The sequence below is a fragment of the Apium graveolens genome, chromosome 8, assembly GCF_009905375.1.
Source record: "Apium graveolens cultivar Ventura chromosome 8, ASM990537v1, whole genome shotgun sequence".
Classification (NCBI taxonomy): Eukaryota; Viridiplantae; Streptophyta; class Magnoliopsida; order Apiales; family Apiaceae; genus Apium; species Apium graveolens.
Window position 1 is genome coordinate 78905809 of NC_133654.1, and position 17735 is coordinate 78923543.

General features: G+C 40.2%; 1 non-coding gene across 1 annotated transcript; it reads left to right on the forward strand.

Annotated features, from left to right (window-relative positions):
- The first annotated feature begins 16893 nt into the window (after positions 1-16893).
- On the forward strand, positions 16894-17000 carry LOC141681810 (small nucleolar RNA R71). Its single transcript, XR_012559233.1, has one exon. It is a non-coding gene; the product is annotated as a small nucleolar RNA R71 (small nucleolar RNA).
- Positions 17001-17735: the final 735 nt, after the last annotated feature.

The following is a 17735-nucleotide window of genomic DNA, read 5'->3' on the forward strand; positions in this document are numbered from 1 at the left end:
CGACCATTTTAAGGTCAGATTCGATTGTTCAAGGTTCGTTAGTGGACCAATTGCCTTTACAGGTGTTAGGAGAGGATACTGATCCAAAAACCATATGTCAGTGGTCAGTATCTACCTCCCCAGGCTTAAATCCCCTGGATGCATCTGCGGATAGTGGATCTGACATAGGCGCAGATCGGCAACTTGTTGACAATAATTCAGATATTACCTGATGAGTCACAAGGAAATGTCTTCACAGACATTAGAAGGGAACCTTGATCTTTATGCTAAATTCGTTGGATCATTATTTACCTTCCCAGAATTCAAATCTGGAACCCTAAAAGGGAAACTAGCAACTTGTAGATTATGACTCAGATTCATCTGACGAGTTTAACAAGGATGGGGATTTGCGAACTCCCATTGCACCACCTGTGACCTCCTTAAGGATGGCTAAGGTGATTTTCCTTGCAGGTACAGCTGATTTTTGGAGCTATGAGAGAAGAGTGATACACTTATGAGAATGAGTGTAAACACGAGTGGAGAGAAGAGTGAAACACATGTGAGGTACACTAAACAGAATCACACACTCACAGTGAGGTAGAAAAAGAAACTACTTGTTATTTCTTTTCCAACCAAGTGAAATATGAGAACTCCTTCAGACGACGGCATACATTCCTTCTTTAAGGGGGAGATAAAAGCTTAAGAAATAGTTTGGAGGATTCCTCAACTAAGGGGGAGAAATAGCAGGGAGGAAGAAAAAGATCCTAAAAATGTACACTACACCACACCATTGTTGTTTCTAACTACGGATCCTATTGTACGGGAGAGGTGGTAAACACAAGGTGATTTCCTAGTAAGGGAAGAAGCAGTTAGGGGAGTACCATTGGTTTTTATCTGCGGATCCTATTGTACGGGAGAGGTGGTAAACACAAGGTGATCTTCTTTAATCAGTTGATTCTCATAGGGGAGATATGGGCTTCTCAACAGGAAATGTGGTTGTACAAATGAAGATGGAACTACTTGAAGATATGTTCAGTCTAGAGGAACATCTACTTGGAATCTGGAAAATGTTAAATCTAGTCCAGAACTTTTCTACTATTTACTTTGCATTTCTTTTTATATCTTTTTCTTATTTGTTAGTTGAGTTATCCTCTAGGTATTTGTGTGTTATTGTCTAACAAACAAATAGGGGGAGATTGTAAGTCATATGTCATAGACCTATTTGTATATTCGAGGATTCAACTCAACTCAAATAAGAATGTAATAAGTAAATAGTGGATCGACCGTCAGAGAGATCTCGCAAAGTAATATCTGTCAAAGGATTCAGAAACAAGGTTCATCTACAGACTTGAGGAGTTAATTCACTGGAAGAAGTTCAAGAATTTGATCATGCCTCAGTGATATAAATCAAGATCGTGGATTTAATCAAGTGACAGAGATCTCGTCAGAGTATCATTAATTACAAGGATTTAATCTGAAGAAAATCAAAGTGTCAAAGTCAAGACATGAAGAAACGTCACAGAAGTTAGTCACTCATGAACCAGACAGTACATCGAGTGTCAACATTGAAGTGGTGGAATTGATTCATAATTTTCAGTGATTTTCAGAAGATCTGCAGAAGGATGGGTGCTGTTGAAGACTAGAATTAATTCTCTATTAATTAATTAAGTCATCTAATTTAATTAAGAAAATAAATTATATCTGCGAAGAATAATTTATTTATTAATTGAATTAGTTGATTAATTAATTCTGAATTAATTTTAGGAATTTTCAGAATTTAAATTGGATTAAAATCTGCATTAAATCAGCAAGACAATTGAAAATGAACTAGCATGACAATCAGGATTGTCATACCGATTGTCATGCTAGGCCATTTTCAATAGTCTCACCGAAAGTTACACTAGGAGGAAGATTGTCTTGCTAGTTCATTCTGATTGTCATGCTAGTTCATTCAGATTGTCTTGCTAATTCAATCCATTGTCCTACCGATTGTCTTGCTGAGCTCAGGATTGTCTTGCCAATTCAATTCTATTCTGTTGATTAAAAAGAAGCAGACAAGCAGCAGTTCAATAATCAATCCAATACACATCAAACAGAAGTCAACACCCAAGAACAAAAGAAAAAGAAGCAGAACAATATTTCATTTTCTCTGCAAACTTCAAGATCAAATTTCTAGATTGCAAAGTTAAATCCAATCAACTAGAATTATTTATCTTGTTCTTGTGTAACAATCTAGCGGATCAAAATCCCTAGAACTTAATCTCAAATCGCGTTTAGCATTTGATTCTAATTATTGCAAAAATAGAAAAAGTTCATGTCGAATTTATTCTAGATTTGTGATAATTGATTTGAGATTAATACCTTGTAATCGATACAGTTGTTGTAACACCTTTCAAGTTTAATAATATTTTTATTTAACTTGAATTTTGTTTCACATTTTTTATTCCGCATTTAATTCGATTATTCGGTGTTGTTTGTATTCAACCCCCCCTTCTACAAACACATTGGGACCCAACACATTGACACATGGAACACATTATGAACTTGTTGTAGGTTCGGGGGTAAGGCTAGCTCGTAAGCCAACTTCCCAATCCGTCTTAGTATCTCAAAAGGTCCAATGTATCTTGGGCTTAGTTTTCCTTTCTTTCCGAACCTCATTAACCCCTTCCAAGGGGATACTTTTAGTAGTACTAAGTCCCCTACTTCATACTCCTTGTCCTTTCGGGCTAGGTCTGCATATTTCTTCTGTCTGTCTTGGGCTGCTACCAGCCGTCCTCTGATGAGATCCACTATGTCTTTGGTCCTTTGGACCACTTCGGGTCCGAGCATCTTCCGCTCTCCTACTTCATCCCAGTATAAGGGAGATCGACACCTTCTTCCGTACAGGGCCTCATAAGGCGGCATTCCGATGCTAGCATGAAAGCTATTGTTATAAGAAAACTTGATCAACGGCAAGTGATCATCCCAACTTCCTTTAAAGTCTATTGCACAGACTCTCAACATATCCTCTAGTGTTTGGATGGTCCTTTCACTCTGCCCATCCGTCTGGGGATGGTAAGCGGTACTCATATTTAACTTGGTCCCCGCACATTCTTGAAAGCTCCTCCAAAATCTGGAGTTGAACCTGGGGTCTCGGTCTGAGACAATGGACGCTGGGACTCCATGTCGCGTCACTATTTCCTTAAGGTAAATGTCCACCAGTCTATCGACTGTGTATCTCTCATTGATAGGAATGAAATGAGCTGACTTTGTCAGTCGGTCTATAATCACCCATATGGCATCATGGTTGGCTTTCGTCCTTGGTAAACCGATAACAAAATCCATGGCTATATGTTCCCATTTCCATTCGGGAATCTCCAGGGGTCGTAAAAGTCCACTGGGTCTCTGGTGCTCTGCCTTTACTCTTTGGCAAGTCAAACATTTGCTTACACATTCTGCTACGTCCCTCTTCATGTTGGGCCACCAGTAATACTCCTTCAAATCCCTATACATCTTGGTGCTTCCCGGGTGAATGGAATACCTTGAACTATGGCTTTCATCCAAAATCTCATCTTTAAGCTCTTGAACGTTCGGAACCCAAATCCGGTAGGAGTACCTCATTATCCCTTTATCATCTTTCTCAGTATGGATCTCTTCTCCAGTCATTGACTCTCTTGGCACAATCTGATCTTTTCCAATAACTCTGGCTGCATCGAGATCTCAAACAGTTTTTCAGTTCCGGTTCCGGTTACCTTTAATTCTATTTCCATTCTCTCAAAATCCTTTATTAATTCTTTCGAAGTCGTAATCATTCTGAGTCTTTCCTATCTACTAAGGGCATCAGCCACCACATTGGCTTTCCCCGGATGATAGAGAATCTGACAATCATAGTCCTTGATTAGCTCTAACCATCTCCTCGGGCGCATGTTGAGCTCTTTCTGCGTAAATATGTACTTGAGGCTCTTATGGTCTGTGAAAATCTCGCACTTCTCTCCATACAAGTAGTCCCTCCAAATTTTTAGGGCACCGCGAGCTCAAGGTCATGAGTAGGATATCTAATCTCGTATTCCTTCAGTTATCTCGACGCATACGCAATCACCTTACCGTGCTGAATAAGCACACACCCTAATCCTTTGTGCGACGCGTCACTATATATTACAAAATCTCCTTTTCCGTCTGGCAATGCCAACACCGGGGCCGTTACCAACCTTTTCTTTAATTCCTGAAAACTGTTCTCGCATTTTTCCGTCCATTTAAACTTCTCTGTCTTACGAGTAAGTCGTGTCAAAGGGGCTGCGATCTTCGCAAAGTCCTGTACAAATCTACGATAGTAGCCGGCCAATCCTATGAAACTCCTTACCTCTGTGGGTGTGGTTGGCCTTTCCCAATTTGAGACCGCCTCTATCTTGGAGGGGGTCGACCAATACTCCTTCTTTATTGATCACATGACCTAAAAACTGTACTTCATTCCTCCAGAATTCAAACTTTGAGAATTTGGCAAATAACTGCTCCTCTCTGAGTATTCTTAGAGCTATCCTCAAATGCTCTGCATGTTCTGCCTCACTCCTTGAGTAGATTAAAATATCATCGATAAAAACTATCACACACTTGTCCAAGTACTTCTTAAATACTCTGTTCATTAAATCCATGAAAGCTGCTGGGGCGTTGGTTAATCCAAAGGACATTACCAAGAACTCATAGTGCCCATACCTAGTATGGAACGCGGTCTTGGAAATATCTTCGGGTTTAATCTTTAGTTGGTGATATCCAGTTCTCAGGTCAACCTTGGAAAAATAAACAGCATCCTTTAGCTGGTCGAACAGATCGTCTATTCTAGGTAACGGGTACCTGTTCTTTATGGTTAGCTTGTTCAACTCTCGATAGTCGATGCACAGCCTCATGCTCCCATCCTTCTTCTTAACAAATAACACTGGTGCTCCCCACGGAGACATACTGGGTCTTATCATACCCTTATCCAAGAGTTCCTGCAATTGAGTAGCTAATTCCTTCATTTCTAATGGGGCTAACCGGTAAGGTGCCTTTAAAACTGGCGCCGTCCCTGGAGCCAACTCAATAGCAAATTTAACCACTCTATCGGGTGGTAATCCTGGAAGGTCTTGTGGGAATACATCTTCAAATTCGTTGACTACCGGAATATCTTGTAAGTTGGGCACCTCCTTTTGCATGTCCACCACATAGGCTAAGTAAGCCTCATTTCCTTTTCGTAGCATCCTTTTGGCCTGGGCCATAGTCAAAAATTTCTGCGTCTGCCTCTTTCCTCTAAATATGACTTCTTTCTTTCCTGGGATATTTAACTTAACTTTCATCCCCTTACAGTTTATCTGGGCATCATTGCTAGATAGCCAGTCCATTCCCAAAATTACATCAAACTCCCTTAATTCAGATCAACACTAAAAGATTGTTCCCCTATGCCTAACTCACAGGCGGGGTGAATCTGGTTAACAGGAATAACTTCATGATTGGCTATTTCTACTTGTAAGGGTTCTATCAAGGGTTCAGCCTTAAGTCTTAATTTATGCGCAAAGTCTCTTGATATAAAAGATTTAGTTGTTCCCGAATCAAATAAAACATTTGCACTAGCTGAATTTAGAGAAAGGGTACCTGCTATGACATTTGAGTCTTTCATAGCATCCTGGACTGTCATGTTGAAAGTCCTCGCAGTTGGGGGTTTATTAGAAGCAGCTCTGCTTGCTCCTGAAGCTGCTGGTTTGTTCCCTGGGCATTCCCTCCTTATGTGGCCTGGTCTTCCACACTGATAACAGATGGTGGTCGGGCTGACACTAGGGGGTTGCGAAGTACACTTGTTAGAATAGTGACCCTCTCGACCACACTTAAAGCAGGTTACCGGCTTCCCCTTACACTCCCCAGAATGCATCCTACCACAAGTGTTACAGGCTGGTAATGGGGGTCGAGACTGGTTGGAATAGGACCTTCCTGACTTTTGACCGCTGTGGCTCACATTCATACCCATTGGCCGCTTAAACCCAGTACTCTTTCCCGGTAGGGACACTGCTCCTCTATTAAATCTAGTTGGGAAGCTCCCCTCTGCGGAACCTTCTCCCATGCTCATACTTTTCCTCTTTATTCCCTTCTTCTCTCTTTCCTTCTGCATCTGTTCACTTCCGGCTTCTACAATTGTTGCCTTTTGCACCAGAGTGGCATAATCCGTAAGCTCAAGGATTGCCACCCTATTCTGAATCCATGATTTCAGTCCCTGCTGAAACCTCCTAGCTTTCTTTTCCTCGGTGCTCACAAACTCCGGCACGAACCTTGATAACTCAGTAAATTTTGCTTCGTACTCTGTTATGGATAAGTTATTCTGCTTTAGCTCCAAGAACTTGAGCTCCATCTGGTTCTCCATAAACCTCGGGAAATACTTTCCCAAAAACAACTAACTGAACCTCTCCTAGGTTATGATAGCATCTGTCTCCATGTTTTTCTTGGCCTCCCACCAGTAGTTGGCCTCTCATTTCAGAAGGTAGGTAGCAAATACAGTCTTCTGTGCCTCATCGGTACTCAGAATCTCAAAGGATTTCTCCATTTCCTTTAGCCATGCCCTTGCCTCAACTGGGTCGGCTGATCCGTGGAACTCAGGGGCTTAAGGGACTTGAAAGCCCTGAAAGAGTTTGCCACAGCATTGTTATTTCCTGGGGGGGTGGGTTGGGTTGACGTTCCAAGTTCTGCCTTAGCAGTTGCATGAACTGTCCCATGGGATCCATGCCTGGGTTTGGTACTGGTTGCTCAACCTCAGTTTCTCCTTCTTCAGCCTCTATCTCAAATCCCTCAACATCATATGTTTCCTCCTCCTCTTCATACAGGGAGTCATCCTGTTCAACATAATCCTCATCTTCCTCTTCACTGTGTTCTTGGTTCCTATCGTCCTGGTTATGGCTTCCCTAGTCCTCAGATTCAGGGTTCGCCCTAGTTCCAATCTTTCTTGGCGGCATGATACTGATAAATATTTGGGAAATTCAATGTTAGGTCACAATCATACACAATATTGTGCCTTGCACAGTTCTATAATGGGGAGAATGTATCTCGCAATTCTATTATATTATGACAGTTCTAATAAGAAGTGCAGTAATAATAATGATAAAAATAGTGATCTCGTCACTAAGGAACTGAACTGAAAGGAAACAAATATATACATAATGCGAGAAATACATAGTTTGATTACAAAAGTTAAACTACCAAATGTTTCAATTTCGTACTGAATTCAATAAAACTGCAGCACATCAGTCACAAACATCACCAAGCAAGATCTTGAACAAAAGTAACTGCACTTTGCAATGACCACAACCTGAATTCCATATGTGTAACATGGTTAAACGGTCATTAAAAAATTCACCTTCTTCATGGTACTTCTCTTTCACAGTCAACTCACAAAGTGAATATCGAAGTTGTTCACCAAAAGGATTTCCTTCAATCCTATGTATCAGGTCTTTATTTCTTGCATTTGGAAAAAAATTTGAAAAAGGAAGCAAATTGTCTACATCCGATATGTACCAGTATATATCCTCAAACAAATGAACAATGTCTACTAACTTCGATTTAAGATCAACCATTCCAAGAATATGAGACATTTCTTCAACAACCTGATCATTTTCATGTGGTCTATAGATGGCTCTAACAAAAACAAAACTAAAATAAGATGGAAAAAAAAGTACAACAGTGCTACAGCCATCTGCCCCAAAAGTGATACACAAGAGTCTATTTGTCTAGTCAGAAAAAGGGATGTTATATACAAGTCAACTATCCCGAAAAATTGGCTCTTACTAAGGCCTCGACTAACTAGACAACTAGACTATCCCATCGTCAGTCCTAAATCACACACCGGAGCGGGTCAGCTCCCATATCCATTCCATCGCACGATGGAAGATATAGTCGGCCTGCCGCCTGGAGATCCTATCATGGCTGTCCCCCTGGAGCGATCGGAGTCTCGCTCGGGACGTGAGCGCTATCCCCGTCAGCTCCCTCCTCAAGGATCGGGGTATAGCAGCCCTAGTCTCTTAAGCTCGGGCACGCCTACCCGCCCTCTCCGCATCCAACTCCCTCCTGACCTCTTCCAGCCGGGCCTCAGCAACAGCCACTCGGGTCCTCAGTACATCCTGAACATAGCCGTGGGCTAATAAAGACTGCCTATGGGCAGGGTCGAGAGGTGGTGAATCCGGAGCCGCTGGGGGTGCCTCCTCGGTCTGCCTAGGCTCGGGAGTATGGGTCTCCGAGCTTTCATCATAGGGGCTCCAAGATAGTGGTGGAGGGGTAGGAGCTCTGACCACCGGGAGTGTGGGTAAAGGGGTACCAGTGTACTCCACGATAGCTCCGACATGCTCCTCAGCTACTGGGACCTCATCCGGGTCCTCCTCATCGGAAATAGCAATAACCTCTGTCTCTGACTCCTCTGAGGGGTCCTCCTCATCCTCCTCCATCTCAGGCTCCTCCTGATCCTCAGCATCTAGCAGTGCCTCATCATGCTCACGCTCGAACATCTCAGGGTCCTCTATCTCATGTGCCTACACATTAAACGAGCTAAGTTACTATCATGATACTTATAAGGGTTCCCGTAAGGGTTTTAACTATCAGCGCTTCTTTAAGTAGTCCGACCATGAACTTGGCAAGAGTTCTTATTATCTTTGTGAGTTTATTATTATATCGTCGCATCATCTCTGAGGTTTATAACGCTTGGCTCTGATACCATTTCTGTAACACCCCCAGATCCGGGGTCGGGGATCTGGGTCCTCACGGTCTTTCTTTCCACAATATCACTTAACTGAATTAATAATAAATAACCTCACGATGTGACCCCATACTAACACACACCATAACCCGTTATAGTCTCAGAGATGAAATTGAAATAAGTACAAGTCTTTGAATCCACAATTAAAAAGTTATTACAACCCAGAATGATTACTTGATAAATTTACAATTAATTGCCATTATCTGCCACAAGTTATAATTATACATAATTGATTCCCAAAAGTAGAAGGTCTGATCTACAGATAGATCTACCTTTGCAGCTATAGCAGCTATGATCTCAACGGGAAGGCGCGGGGCACTTCCCACGCTCTTGCGCTGGGTCTGCTTGAGTCTGGCCATCTTTCCTAACTGTTGTTGTGTGATGAAGAAATAAAGCAAGAGTGAGCATTACAGCTCGCAAGATAATATATAGTGTAAACAATAATGCAAGTATCTAAACGGATAACTTACTAAAATCCTTTATCAAGTGTAAGATAATTACTTACTGGATATAAGCAAAAACAAGGGATGAAGTTACCAAATACTTCACTATACTTATATCATTTATAAAACTACTTGAACTACCACTGTTCAAAGTATAATGAGTTTCCAACAGTTTATCACATAGATGAGACTACAAGATAAGATTTGAATAGATTAAATCTTTGAAATATTATTGAATGAAATGAAGTTATGAGATACTTCATTAAGTCCCGATATATATGTCCGCACATATATCTCTTATACATATCCTGAAAACCTCTGTCATGTAAAGTATGAACAGAGTTTGTAACATCCAATGAATTTTTGGAAAGGAAAAGAATTCTGGCATAAACCCGATATCTTGCTGATCAGGCAAAGATACCAATAAGTAACCTTTTCTACTGTAGATGGATGAATTTCTCGCCGGTCATCACCCTGGCCGCATTCGGACCTCGCGCTAGACCGTTACCCGGCCACTCTCACGTGGATGGACTGTCACCCAGCCTCTTACACCTTCATAGACCGTACCCCGGCCTGTCGCTTATGCCGACTCAATCAGATGGACTTACTTCCCGAACATTGGGCAAGCAATCAAATTGTTGTCTCAAAACAGCAACCACGTTGCGAATATAAAATACACCACAGAGCCGAATCCCTCAGGTTTTGAGCAAGTATTTAAATCCCCTTGAAAGGAAGATCTTAAATAAAAAAATGAGTTTTGGGATCCGCTCTAACTTTTAAAAATTATTTTGAAGACTCGAAAACATTTTTAAGAATGTTTGGAGTAATGCTGATTTAATAAAATAAATCAGTCCCGATATATTAGAAAATATCTGAATATTATTATTTAAATAATATTCCCATAAGGATAATCCTTATAAAAATAATTGAAGTAAAAGTTTTAAAACTCATACTTGAAATGAATAATAAATAACCAAAGATATACTTATACGAAAGTACGATCTTTATTTGAATAATCGAAAATAAGTTTGATTATCGAAACATTATTCTTTAATAAAATAAAGAATATTATTTAATAAAAGAAGCGGAGTCATAAGTCCTCGAATGAATATTCAAAATAATATTCGTTAAATAAAATAAGCGGAGTCATAAGGCCTCGAATGAATATTCAAGATAATATTCATTAAATAAATAAGCGGAGTCATAAGTCCTCGAATGAATATTCAAAATAATATTCATTGAATAAAATAAAGTTATCGAATAAACCTTATTCGATTAATAGTTTTGAAAACTATATCTATATATATATAAATATATATATATATTATACTCGGGAACATCGACTCCCGGTTTAGAAAAATGTTCACCTTGGGGTCCCCTATACTAAGGGTATACGCAAATACTGCTTATCTCTAGCATAGGTATTATGCAACTGAATCAACAGATAAATGTATCAAGATTACGAAACAAGCATGCATATATACCATATCGCATGCTCCAATATATCGCAAGAATTTGCTAATTAACCATCATGCATCTATCATAAGATAATGCATATACATATGTATACATCACAACAACAGTATAACGGGTAGAAAACTTGCCTGAGCAACTGGGGGTGACAAATGGCTTGGGACGAGTTTGGTAACCTATAAACAACATATAAGTTGGAATTAAACCAAAGTCGCTTATGAATCTATACTTTAACCAATTAGACTCTAACACTCGCTTTGCGCTCAACGATTTCCTTAAGTCGCTCGAGTACCCTCGGCTCCACTATTTTTAATAAATTAACCATTAAGGGTTTTAAGGCGATTCTATCGCGAGTGCCTTACCAACTGCCTAATACACTTTACATAAATGATTTATACTCCAATTAGTTCTTTAAGGTCTTTAACCTATGTTTCAAAGTAAGGCGAGGGGTAATGGTTCGTTCGCGAAACGCCGTTACTTAAAACAGTCGTTTCTCCTAAACCTTACATCGGATTCAAACGAACCACATATCAAAACGAAGCTCGTAAAATGAACTATCTAATCATGGCAATGGTCAAAATATAACAGGGAGTTCTCGGGTCTTGATGTTAAGAGCAAAAACAGTCTAAAGTAAATCGGACATTACGACGGCTATGTTTACGCGATTACCAATTTTTATTCTACTCCAAACCAACCACCAATCAACCACAATTCATTCATACAACCAAAATCCATCAATACCATACTACAACAGCCCCAACACCTCAAGTTCTCCAATTTATATTATTCTTAAACATGAATTAAAACTATACTTAAGTTCATTAATCAATAATCCAAGAATTACAACTCCAACTCATTACAAAACCAACCACACTCTAAGTCTACAAGAATCATGCTTCTCATGAACCATAACAACATAACTAAACCTAATACTCAAAGTAAAGTTAGGGTTTGGAGGGGTTATACCTTCCTTGGAGAGTGGATAATCAAGTAATTAGCTTGGAATCACCCTTAAAAGTCCTTATCCAAGCTTAATCTAAACAAAAACTCAAGAACAAAAATTTAAGTTCTTGAAAAACACTATTCACCCTCTTCTTCCATGATTTTTAGGAAGAGATTATGAATGAATTAGAAGCTCAAACTTATAGGATAGCTATATCTATGCATAAGGAGTATTAGATAATTACCTCACTAATTAACAAGGCTTGGATCTTAGATTTTGGTTTTTTTCTTCTTGAAATGGAAAAGAGGCCGAGAGCTTTCTTTGAAGAAAAGAGAAGTAAACTTTGTGTTTTGGTGAAATGAATTGTTGGTTGGCTTGGTTGATGTTGTTTTGTTTTGATTTATTACTTTTAACCATGGTAACTTTTGCATGGCCAAGAATCAACCAACAACACCCTTCCTTTTTGTCATGCTTATGTCACCTTGTTATGTCATCCTCCCACACTTGTCCTCTTCTTATTGGTTTGATGACATCATCCTCACTAACCTCTTTGATTAGCTTCTAATTACTTGGGTAATGACCGCTGATCTGTTATACGGTTCGCTTAACTTTCGTTTTCGTTTATCATTTGAGGGATCATACCCGGGATCTTATTACTTGGGTTTCCTTAACCTTTCTCAATACATTATATTCCTTTTATGATCCTCTCTTATAATCCTTGAATTTAAATCCTTTTTATCCTGTTATCTTATACTCAATTCTTTCGGTATCTGGTGGATTTTCGGGAAAAATCAAAGTGTTCGAATTTGGATTCTGACGATCTTTACATACACTTATTTATCATATAGAGTACTAATACGATCTCAGAATAACAATAAAAGAACCCCTACATAGTGTGGCATGAAGAGTTTTCTTATTCAGCAATATCAGCAAAAACATTAATTTATAAGGGATACAAAAAAAGTTCAAAATTTTGGGGTTATTACACTTATGCTCAAGCTCCGCGGGTAAATGACATCCCTTACCATAGACAAGTTGAAACGGGGACATCCCAAGTGGAGTCTTATATGCTGTTCTATAAGCCTAAACAACTTCATCGAGTTTCAAAGACCATTCTTTCCTTGACGGACAAATGACTTTCTCTAGAATGCGCTTGATCTCTCTATTAGACACTTCAGCTTGACCATTAGTTTGTGGATAATAGGCAGTAGCAATGTGATGATTCACATTGTAGCGTTGCATCATAGAAGTGAACTTACGATTGCAGAAATGCGACCCTTCATCACTTATGATAACTCGTGGCATTCCAAACCTTGTGAATATCTGCTTATGAAGAAAACTCAATACTACCTTTGCATCATTAGTCGGAAGAGCCTTGACTTCTATCCATTTTGAGACATAATCGACTGCCAGTAAGATGTACTGATTATTGCAGGACGAGATAAATGGTTCCATGAAATTGATTCCCTAAACATCGAAGACCTCAACTTCAAGCATCACATTTAAAGGCATCTCATCCTTTCTGGTAAGATTCCCAACTCTTTGGTAACGATCACACCTTAAAACGAACTGAAATGCATCTTTAAACAATGTAGGCCAGAAAAAACCTGCCTGAAAAATACAAGCTGCTGTCTTTTCACCACCATAATGTCCACCATAAGCTGTGGAATGACAGTCTCATAATATCCCCTCCATCTCACAGAATGGGATACATCTCCTGATGATCTGGTCAGCTCCTTGTCTAAACAAATATGGTTCATCCCACATGTACCACTTCACCTCATGCCGAAACTTCTTCTTTTGAGCCGCATTCATATTAGGAGGCATTATATTGCTAACAAGATAGTTCACAATGTTTGCGAACCATGGCTCTTCCTCTTGAATTGCAAACAACTACTCATCCAGAAAAGATTCGTTGATCAATGTCTTATCATGTGAAGTAGAATCGGGATTCTCCAATCTAGAGAGATGGTCAGCTACTTAATTTTCAGTACCTTTTCGATCCTTGATCTCTAACTCGAATTCCTGTAGCAAGAAACCCCAACGAATAAGTCTAGGCTTCAAATCCTTCTTTGAGACCAGATAGCGGATGGCAGCGTGATCAATGAACACTGTCACCTTTGTCCCAAGTAGATAAGATCGAAATTTTTTGAAACCAAAAACTATAGCCAAGAGCTCCTTCTCAGTAGTGGTGTAGTTCAGTTGGGCTCCATTTAGCGTCTTACCAGCATATTAGACCACATGAAATATATTATTCTTTCGCTACCCAAGAACTGCTCCCACTATATAATCACTTACATCACACATCATCTCAAAAGGTTCTATCCAATTAAGTGCCGTAATAACTGGTGCGGTGATTGAACTCTTCTTGAGAGTCTCGAATGCTGCCAAGCATTCATCATCAAATTTGAAAGGCACATCTTTCTCGAGCAAGTTACACAACGGCTTAGATATCTTAGAGAAGTCCTTGATGAAATGCCGATAAAAACCCGCATGACCAAGAAAGCTACGGATTCCTTTCACAGAAATAGGTGGCGGAAGATTTTCAGTAACGCCCACCTTGGCTTTATCCACCTCAAGACCTTTTTTAGAGACCCTATGCCCAAGAATGATGCCATGTTATACCATGAAGTGACATTTTTCCCAATTGAGCACCAGATTGGTTTCCACACACCTTTTGAGCACCAAACGGAGATTATTCAAGTATTCATCATACGAATGTCCAAAAACAGATAAGTCATCCATGAACACTTTGACATTATTTCCAATCATATCGGAGAATATATCCATCATGCATCTCTGAAAAGTGGCAGGTGCACCACATAAACCAAAAGAAACTCTGCGAAAAGCAAACGTGCCAAATGGACAAGTGAAGGTGGTCTTCTCTTGATCTTCTGGTGCAATGCAAATCTGATTGTAGCCCGAATATCCATCCAGAAGACAATAATACTCATGACCAGCCAACCTGTCAAGCATCTGATCAATAAATGGAAGAGGGAAGTGATCCTTCCTCGTGGCTTTATTCAACTTTCTGTAGCCCATGCATACCCTCCATCCTGTGATTGTTCGAGTGGGGATGAGCTCGTTCTTTTCATTTGCTACCATAGTAATACCTCCTTTCTTAGGTACACATTACACGGGGCTCACCAAAAAACTGTCAGAAATAGGATATATGATTCCTGCATCCAACCATTTTAGAATTTCTTTCTTCACCACTTCTTTCATGATAGGATTAAGCCTTCGCTGTTGCTCAACAGTCGGCTTTCTACCTTCCTCTAGCAGAATTTTATGCATGCAGTACGAAGGGATGATCCGTTTTATATCTTTTATAGTCCATCCGATGGCCGATTTGAATTCTCTCAAAATCCTCAAGAGCTTGTCCTCATCACTACCTGAAAGATCAGATGCAATAATAACAGGAAAAGTAGATGCATCACTAAAAAAGCATACCTCAAGTGTTCAGGCAATGGTTTAAGCTCCAAAGTAGGTGCTTCCTCAATAGATGGTTTGAGCTTTCCCTCAGTATTCTTGAGATCAGTATTTCCCAGAGATTCAAATGGCATGTCTAGCTTTCATTTCCAAGGAGAAGCATTTAGGTATCGTAGCTGCTCATTGCCTTCGTCATCTTCACTGTCAAAATCCCCCAATAAGGCTTTTTCTAAGGCATCAGACCTTAGCATGTGATCAAGTTCTGAAATAATTGGAGAATCGACCAAATCCACCTTGAAGCACTCCTCATCTTCTATAGGGAATTTCATCGCATTGAACACATTGAATGTCACATCTTGATCTTGCTCCCTCATAATGAGTTCACCTTTTTGCACATCTATCAAGGTACGACATGTAGCCAAGAAAGGTCTTCCCAAGATTATGGGAATCTTCTTATCTTCCTCGAAATCTAGAATGATAAAATCTGCAGGAAAGATGAGCTTGTCCACCTTTACTAGCACGTCCTCCACGATGCCTTGTGGGTATGTAATCGAACGATCAGCCAATTGTAGAGACATGTAGGTGGGCTTCAGATCAGGCAAATTCAGCTTTTTGAAGATAGACAACGGCATCAGATTGATGCTTGCTCCCAAATTGCAAAGGCACTTGTCAAATGACAACTTGCCAATGGTGCAAGGAATAGTGAAGCTACCTGGATCCTTAAGCTTTGGAGGTAGCTTTTGTTGTAGCACGGCACTGCACTCTTCCTTCAGAGCAACGGTATCCAGATCATCCAGTTTCACCTTCCTTGAAAGAATACCTTTCATGAATTTCGCATAACTAGGCATTTGCTCCAGAACCTCGGCGAAAGGTATGTTAATGTGAAGTTTCTTGAACACCTCTAGAAACTTACCAAATTGCTTGTCCAGCTTTTGTTTCTGCAATCGCTTAGGAAAAGGTGGTGGGGGATAGAGCTGTTTCTCCCCTGTATTACCCTCAGGCAGAGTGTGTTCAACAGTAGTCTTCCTTGGTTCCCCCTCTTTCTACTTTTGCATTCCTTCTTCATTTACAACTTCAACTTCTCCATCTTTTGCTTTTTCAGCATCAGTAACTTTTCCAGACCTTAAAGTGACAGCTTTGACTTGCTCTTTAGCTTCCTTCCTACCTGGCACTTCAGTATCGCTGGGAAGTGTACCAGGTTGACGATTGAGCAAGGCATTGGCTATTTGTCCAATTTGATTTTCCAAGGTCTTGATAGAAACATCCTGACTTTTGCACAACAACTTTAACTCCTCAAAATCAGCACTAGAAGGTGGAGCAGCACCTCCTTGTTGAGGATATGATTGCCTTTGAGCAAATTGCTGAGGTTGCTGGAATCCAGCAATGGGTTAAACTGTTTACTTGTAGCTTGCTGATATGGTTGCTGAACAGCATTCTGATTATTGCTCCAGCTGAAATTGGGATGATTTTTGTTATTAGGATGATAAGTAGCGGGCACAGGCTGTTGCGGTCTCTGAAAATTGTTCACATACTGAACAGATTTATTAACAAGAGAATATTGATCCGTAGCATGAGAGCCTGCACAAAGCTCACAGACACTAGCTATTTGATTTACTCCATAGTTGGCTAAAGAATCGACCTTCATAGACAGCGCCTGAAACTGCGCTGCAATAGCTGTAGCTGCATCAACTTCCAGAATACATGCTACCTTCCCAGGCATCATCCTTTGAGTTGGGTTTTGATACTCATTTGTAGCCATAGTTTCAATGAGATTATAGGCCTCGGTATAGCTTTTGGCCAACAAGGCGCCTCCAGAAGCTGCATCGAGCATGGGCCGAGATTGGTCCCCCAAACCATTATAGAAACCAGTGATCACCATCCAGTCAGGCATACCATGATGTGGACACTTTCTCAACATCTCCTTGTAGCGCTCCCAAGCTTTGCACATAGATTCTTCTTGTTGCTGCGCAAACTGAGTAAGAGCACTCCTCATAGCATCAGTTTTGGCCATTGGATAGAACTTCACCAGAAACTTTTACGCAAGATCTTCCCAAGTAGTGATGGACCCAACTGGTAAAGAATGTAACCAGTCCTTAGCTTTGTCCCTCAGAGAGAATGGGAAAAGCCTCAGCTTGATAGCCTCATCAGTAACACCATTATATTTGAAAGTACTACAGATCTCGACAAAATTCCTGATATGCATGTTGGGATCTTCAGTCGCAGGACCTCCGAAAGAAACAGAATTCTACACCATCTGAATAGTGCCCGGCTTCATTTCAAAAGTATTGGCCTGAATAGCCGGATGAATGATATTTGACTGAATGTCATCAATTTTAGGCCGAGAAAAGTCCATAAGAGCTGGATCAGCTTGAACTACACGATCACCCATTATTTTAGGTTCTTTCTTTTCACTCTTTATCCGAATCTTCAAAAAGTATCTTCTCCGGAAAGTCAAGAGTTGTATCTGTCTCCTCAGCTTTATCCAGATTTCTCTTGCGAGTGCGAGAACATGTTTGCATAAACGCTCGCTAGAGTACCTGAAACACAACCGGAAGCAGTAAGTAACAAGTCTTAATCAATGAATCCTAATGACCACTGATGGAAAGTACATAAACTAAAATAAATTAACACCGAGTCCCCGGCAGCGGCGCCAAAAACTTGTTAGGTACAAAGCATGCGCTAAACAAATTACGCAAGTATACGCATTCACAAGTAATATAGAATGATTTCT